Source organism: Herpailurus yagouaroundi, unplaced genomic scaffold, assembly GCF_014898765.1.
Source record: "Herpailurus yagouaroundi ecotype Mexico unplaced genomic scaffold, PumYag 248, whole genome shotgun sequence".
Taxonomy (NCBI): domain Eukaryota; kingdom Metazoa; phylum Chordata; class Mammalia; order Carnivora; family Felidae; genus Herpailurus; species Herpailurus yagouaroundi.
Genome location: NW_024412465.1, coordinates 6,222,956 through 6,230,902, shown reverse-complemented (window position 1 = coordinate 6,230,902; position 7,947 = coordinate 6,222,956).

Here is a 7,947-nt window from a genome sequence, read left to right as displayed (position 1 = left end):
AGGACCCCTGAGATCCAGGCAGGGCAGGACCCCTGAGATCCAGGCAGGGCAGGGCCACTGAGATCCAGGAGGGGTAGGGCCACTGAGATCCAGGCAGGGCAGGGCCACTGAGATCCAGGCAGGGCAGGGCCACTGATATCCAGCAGGGGCAGGACTCCTGAGACCCAGGAGGGCAGGACCCCTGAGATCCAGGCAGGGCAGGTCCACTGAAACCCAGGAAGGGCAGGGCTGCTGAGATCCAGGCAGGGCAGGGCCCCAGAGATCCAGGCAGAGCAGGGCCACTGAGATCCAGGAGGGGCAGGGCCGCTGAGATCCAGGAGAGGCAGGGCCACTGAGAATCAGGAGGGACAGGATGGCTGAGACCCAGGCAGGTCCCCTGAGATCCAGGCAGGGCAGAAGCACTGAGACCCAGGAGGGGCAGGGCTTCTGAGACCCAGGAGGGGCAGGACCACTGAGACCCATCGACAAGTCCACAGACGTCCACAGAGGTCATCTGCCAGTAAAGACACATGGGGACGGAATTGAATAAACCCAAAAATGTGACTGGGGGTCGCCGTGTGCCCCAGGGTTTCCCTCCCGCGGTGTGGACCCCAGAGAACTGAGAACAGGAGGTTCAAGAAGGAGACAGAAGGCGGGTGAGAGGCTCGGCAGCGGCCGGGACGGACCTCCCGTGGGGACGGGCTCTCCATCGGGATGTGAGAACGTTCTGGAAGCAGACGCTGGTGGGGGTTACAGCACCGTGAGTGTGCTCGGGACCCGTCACGTGCACACAGAGGGGAGGCAGGTCTGGGGTGCGAATGATACCCCGATATAAGAGTGTTGTGTTTGGCGGGGGGGGGGGGCGCCCCCAGGCCTCCCCGCCGGGGTCCCTGGTCACCTCTGGAGTCCGTTTGCTGTGGGGTCCCGTCCTCACCGGGGGGCCAGGACTGCGGCCTGCGCGTGGGGAGAGGCCAACCGGCTTCCGGAAAACATGGCGTCTGCAGGAGGAAAGCCCCCCAGGGACCCCCGACGTCTGCAGGGCAGAGAGAGAGACACGTGTCTGTGGCCGGGTGGGACCGTTTGCTTTCTCCATCGTGCGTCACGAGGCCGCGACGGGTCGGAGGGGCATCAGGTTGGGAGGGGCATCTTTCAAAGTCCACGCTGCCCGGGTTCACGAGGTAGGCGAGGCCCCTGGCGTCTTTATCCGGGAGGTGACAGTTCCCCGTCACTGGCTCTGGGCTGGGGGCTGCGTGCCCGGCGGGGACGGCGGGGCTCTGGGGGGGGGGGGCGGGGCGCTCGGTGTTAGAGCCCTGCCAGCTCTGGGGTCACCTCCCTGACCTCCCGCCTGCCTCCTTCTGTCCTGGAGCACGTGTGTGCACCCCGGGGCCCTCGGAGCCGGCCGGGCTGGGTCCACGCGGGCTCTCCTAGCCCAGAGGTTTGGGCAGCATCTACGGGGCAGTGGGACCAGCTCGCTGGGAACAATGGGGTATTGTCCGTCTGGCGCGGGTCAGAGTCTGCGAATTACCGTGATGGGTAACAGCTTTACGCACAGCCTGAATCTGCCCGGAGGAGTAGTCAAAAGGCAGCATTCCTTTAAAAAAAAAAAAAAAAAAGGAAAGGAAACAGACGGCTGGTGTTTTTGTGCTTGTGTTCTTTGCCCCGGTGTTGGGGCTGAACAGGTTCCCGTGACCCCCCCCCCCCCCCCCCAGAGTGGTTTGTTTCTAAGCGTCGGACGCATCATCTCCCGAGGAGGTGGCCCCAGAGCCTGTGGCTTCTGGGCTCGGAGAGGAGAGGCGAGGCGAGGGGAGGGGTCGGTTCGTCCGGGAGGCTTGTCCTGGGGGCACGTCTGGGGCACTGGGGTGAGCGGTGTGGGACTCGAGGCGCCCGTAGACCCAGGGGCGAGCGGGGGGCGCGTCCTGACAAGGCCGACCCAGGGCGTCCGACGCTGGTGTGTTAAGCCAAGCCGCCATATGGGGGGAAGTTGGACCGAGGAAGCCCCACTAGGAAGTTGGGAGACTTTTCGAAGCCCTTGATGGCGCTTTCCAGCAGCTGGGGTCCCCGTCTGTGGCCTCCCTGGGGCGCCATCCGTGAAACTGAATTTCACAGACGCGTGTCAGGTCTGGGCCTGCCCCACGGATGGGCCACGTCCGCCCCCTCCCGTCCCCAGGGCCACGGCTTCGCCTGCGTGTGGGTTTCACGGCCTGACTTCGGCCTGCAGGCCCTTCTGCGTGGCCACTCGAGTCGGGTCTCCCCACAAACCCGCAGCAGAACACAGGATGGAGGAAGGCCGCGTGCTGCTACGTTTCACTGGCACACCGGGCTCTTCCGGAAGCTCTGTGCCTTCTGGCCGAGACCCCCCTCTTTTAAGCCGTTTCCTCTCTTTCTGAAGCCGGGCGTGGAGCCTTATTTTCGCTCCCGGGGCAGGTTTTCCTTGTGAGGTGGGAGGGGTTCCCTGGTAGGAGTGTGTTTCCGTGAAAGCCCCCCGCTGAGCTCGGACTGTGTGGCTGTGTTTTGATTTTTTGTCCAGCAGTTTTGATGGTGCAACCTCGCCCCCCCAGCACCGTGGGCTGCTTTTCAGCTGGAACTCACCTCAGTGACCTTGTTTCCGCCCCTGAGTCTCTGGGCTGCACGCGGCGGGGGTGGAGGGGGCGGGGGAGGCTGGGGCTCTGCCCCCAGGCCCCTGTCCAGGTGTGCGAGGCCTCCAGGAGGGGGACACACGGCATTTGCATCCCAATTGGAGTCATTTGCATGTGGCCCAAGTCCCAGAGCGCCTGCCACAGGGAAAGTTAATAAGAGTCCTCGGGGCTGGGGACACACAGCGCAGGGGGCCCAGCTGTTTGCAGCTCCTCCGGGGGCAGAAATGAAAATTAAATTAAATTAAGAGAAGAGGAGGACGCACCGTGGAGCGGGGGATGGGGGGGCAGGTCGCTACGCAGGAGGCGGGGTCCTGGACGAGAGCGGTCCAGGCGCCCAGGTCGGGGCCCGCACAGGTGAGACCCCCCAGGGCACCCACCACGGCCTCTACCCACGGCGTGTGGGGATGAACGGGGTGTGGGGGGGGGAACAAGGCCCCGGGGGCGCCTGTGACCTCAGCCCGTGTGGACATCACAGCCGCCTGTGGTCCCTGTAGCCGGAAACCTTTCTTATGGGGCAGAAGCACCCACAGGTGCACACACGGCCTGAGAGCTCTGCAAAGGGCCTCCGATAACAACTTTCTGCCCTGTGTGTGTGCGTGTGTCACACGTGTGTGTGTGACGTGAGTGAGACACAGGACTGCGATGTGTATAAATCCTAGCCGGACTTAACTGAAGTCATGTTACATATATTTACGTGTCCAAAACGATAAATAATACACAATAAGTTATAAAATGTAACCTTTATACGTTTTATGTATATTTATATTTTATATAGAAGTTAGGTATCGTAGGAGTTAAACACATGAATGGTAATTTTATTTATTTAAATTATACTACAGAGGTTTTTTACATAAAGTTGCCTATACAATGAATTATAAAATTTAATATTAGATGTTATATATCTTATAGAAGTTATATATCATGAGTTAATTGTATAACTTTATTGAAATATTAAATACACTTATTTATATAAGTTATACACAATAAATTATAAAATATATTTATATATTCTGTGTATACTTATATTTTATATGTTATGTATGATATGAACTAACTATATAAATAGTAACTTTATTTATTTTGATCAATACATGTATTTATATACTAATTTATATACGTGTATTTATATATTAATAAATACATGAGTTTTACAACATAATATTTATACAAGTTATATATGATATGACTTAACTATATAAATAGTAACTTTATTTGTTTTAATCATTTAATATATGCATATAAACAAATATATAATGAATTATACAATATAATATTTATATATTTTTATGTATGCATATTTTTATGCTTTATATATATAAGTTATGTATGAGTTAACTATACAAACAGTAACTTTATTTGAATCATATTGAATATACTGATTTACATCAACAATAAACATATAATAAGTTATGAGATACATTTATAGCTTTATATTTGTATATGTGCTGCATAAATATGAGTTAACTATATAAGTACTAGCTTTATTTGAGTTGTGTTAAATGTGCTTATTTATATAAATAATAGATAGATGATAAATTATACAATACTTATATTTTATTATATATTTACTTATATTTATTCTGTATTATTATATTTATCTTATTTTTTACATTATTACGTATAATATATTATATATTTATTACATGCTGTTTATTATATTTATTATTTTTTACATATATTTATATGTATTTACTCATTAAAAATTTTTTTAATGTTTATAGGTTCTGCCAATCTGGCTGTTAGCTTTTCCCTGTTTACCTTGTGAAGTGTTGTTATTTTAAAAATTTTCTTTTTTCTTTTTTTTTTTTTTTTAATTTTTTTTTTTTCAACGTTTATTTATTTTTGGGACAGAGAGAGACAGAGCATGAACAGGGGAGGGGCAGAGAGAGAGGGAGACACAGAATCAGAAACAGGCTCCAGGCTCTGAGCCGTCAGCCCAGAGCCTGACGCGGGGCTCGAACTCACGGACCGCGAGATCGTGACCTGGCTGAAGTCGGACGCCTAACCGACTGCGCCACCCAGGCGCCCCTTAAAAATTTTCTTAATGTTTATTTATTTTTGAGAGACAGAGAGACAGAGGGTGGGCGGGGCAGGGGCAGAGAGAGAGGGAGACACAGAATCCGAAGCGGGCTCCGGGCTCCGAGCTGTCAGCGCAGAGCCTGATGCAGGGGTTGAACCCACTAACTGTGAGGTCATGACCTGAGCCAAAGTCGGACGCTCAACCGACCGAGCCCCCCAGGCGCCCCTGCGTGGTGTCTATTTAAAATACTTTTCTCGCTTTTCTTGTTGCAGACACACCGACTGCTCCAAATGGCACGAAAAGTCGGGATGCTGGAGTGTCCTGTGGTCCCAGGCGAGGCGGTCGGACCCACGAGTCCACCCGTCTGTTTCCTCGCAAAGGACGTCAGCCTAAGGACGTGGTAGGAACTTCCGTCCAGGAGGTGCCGGGGGCCGTGTCCCGCTCGGTCCCGCTGCTGGCCATGGGAACACGGGTCACTGGGTGGCAGGGCAATGACAGCTGGGTCCCCCCCTGAACAGGTGTGTGTCTTTCCCATTTGCAGCCACTGAGGAGCCTTATGGGGATGCTTTGGTCCCGGGGGATGCCTGCCAGCAGGAAGAGCTGGTTGGTGTCCACGGACGGTCCCTGCCTGAGCCCGTGGCGTCACCTGGGATTGGAAAACCGTGGCCTACAAGTCCACGGGGGCTGCATGAAGTCCTCCGAGGGCCGAATGAACGTGTCCTTCCCTCACGCTGTTCTCGTGAGGAAGAAGATGGCCCCGTACGTGTCCGAGGGGGTGACACACGTTTTCTCTCTTTTGGAGGCTCCCCCGCGGATTTGAGGATAAGCGTCTCTTCAGATTGTTCCCGTGTGCTGTGATCAGTTACAAACGTCGCTCCTCTCCCGTTGGAGGCTCCGCGTGTCCCCCGTTGGCCACGGGCGACTTCTCAGGCCGGTTCCCAGAGTCCGTTAATCTCAGGTGCCTTGCTTCCAGCCACAGCGATCTCTTCCCGTTTTCCCTCTGTCCGGCCCTGGAGGGATGATTCATTTCTCCCCAGAAGCTCTGGTTCCTTTTCGTGGGAAAATGCTTGGCGTGTGGATGCTGTTGCCCAGATGTGTACAGGGCGCGAGGGACCGAGCTCCCGACGGCCACTGATGCCGTGAAGATTCTGCACGGCCCTCCCTCACCTCCCCAAATATCCGGAATGAGCGCATCTTTCATGAAGCTCGTCTGTGGGACACAAGCAGGGACGTGTAAGCATCACCGACGGGCAAGCAAACTCTAGTGTGGGAAGAAATAACCACACGCACAAGTTCATAGTGGTGCCACCCGTCAAAGCCCAGAGGGCGGGGGAACCCAAGTGTCCGTGGACATGGGAACAGATAAACAAAAAATGGCCCAGTCTTGTGATGGGATATTCATCAGCCCTGAATTGCTTGCTTTGAAACGCTTCTGTTGTGGGGAGGGGGCGCACCTGGGGGGCTCAGTCAGTTAACCTTCCCGACTCTTGACTTTGGCTCAGGTCATGATCTCACGGGTGTGAGTTTGAGCCCCTTGAAGGGCTCTGTGCTGGCAGCTCAGAGCCTGGAAACGGCTTGGGATTCTGTGTCTCCCTCTCTCTCTGCCCCTCCCCTGCTCACTCACTGTCTCTCTCTCTCTCTCTCTTTCTCTCTCAAAAATAAATACAATTAACAATTTTTTGAAAGAAGAAAAAGAAGTGACCACGGACAGATGGATGGATAAAGAAGACGAATGAGATCTTGTCACTTGCACTGAGACGGGTGGATCTGGGAGGTGTTACGCAAAGTGAAATAAATCCGTCAGAGAAAAGTAAATACCGTCTGATTTCACTCCTAGGTGACGTTTAAGGAACAAAACAAAGCAACAATGAAAAAGAGTCAAACCGAGAAAAAGACTCCACTACACAGAACAGACTGATGGTCACCAGAGGGGAGATGGGTGGGGGCTGGGGGAAATGCATGATGGGGATTAAGGGAGTGCACCTGTCGTGATGAGCATGGGGTGATGTATGGATGTGTTGGATCCTATATTGGTGCAAGCATTCGTTACAGAGAGAGGTGACGTGACAGGCACAGTGCGCGGGGCAGGGGAGAGGCTGTTCCTCTGAGGAAGATTTAGGGGGCTGGTTTGGGAGGGGGGCTCACATGTGCCCCGGAGTTCTGCAAGGAGAGCCCACATGGCAGAGATCTCGGAGAGATTCGGGACCCCCGGGGACTGCCCCAGGCACACATGGTTTTCTGTCTGGGCAGATCCTGGAGAAAAACAACTGAGGTCGTTAAGGAGAGGGGTCACTGATTAGCACCAGAGATGAAAGGACACGTAGATGTGGCTGAGTCGGTCCTGGATGGTCCTGTGGTAGCTGTGAGCACCCACAAACACAGAAAGACGGAGCGGGAGCAAGGAATTATTGACTAGTGTGCTAAACCCGTCATACACGGTTTGACCAGATGTTTCAACATATAGCAACATCTTTCTCGAGTCTTTGGGAAGTTTTCGAAGGTTCTGGGGATTCCGTTTTTGATTCTCTAATTTTATGTTTTCAGAGTCTGGCCGGGGATAAGCGCAACACAGGAACATCTAAGCTGGTGCTTTGGTTGCAAATTTGGTTTCCTCGTTCCATCTGATGGCGGAAATTCTTACAGGCATGGGCTTCTCGGCTACAGTGTAGGACGCAGTCAAAACTGATGTGGTTTTCAAGAACACCGGTGAGGTTGAATCCGTTTTATCTTACGTCATCATACACTTAATGTAGCACCTTCCTTATGTTTAAGTTTTATTTATGTTTGTAGCAACTTTTCACAGAAAGGGTTATTTTATGCTTTAAAAAAGAAAAGTTCAGGCAGCTTGGCAAAACCATGGGTTTTTTTTGGCGGTGTGGAGTCATGGAAAAACCCTGATTTGCCAAGCAGACATGACCATTCATTGTCTGTGCCAAGATGAAAGAGAAGGACACTTTGAGTGGGACTCTTGGGTCTTGGGGGTCGTCATTCCTGGCCACGGGCTTGGAGGACCACCATCAGGGTCCCCATTCTCTGGGCATGAATGTTGTTGAGGGTGCTGGTCTACTGCTTCCTGGCACAAATGCAAGAGCATGTATGCACATTCAGGACCAACTTTCCACAACTTGTTTCCCAGGTCACACAGCACGCTGGGACCTAGCTTGTTTTGGTGATCCATGACTGCACGGAAGGCTGCTATCGGGACATGTGTCTACTTTGAGGCCAAGATGGCTATCTGGACGCGTCTGTAGGTTGAGGCCAAGACGGCTGTCTGGATGCGTCTGTAGGTCGAGGCCAACATGGCTGTCTGGA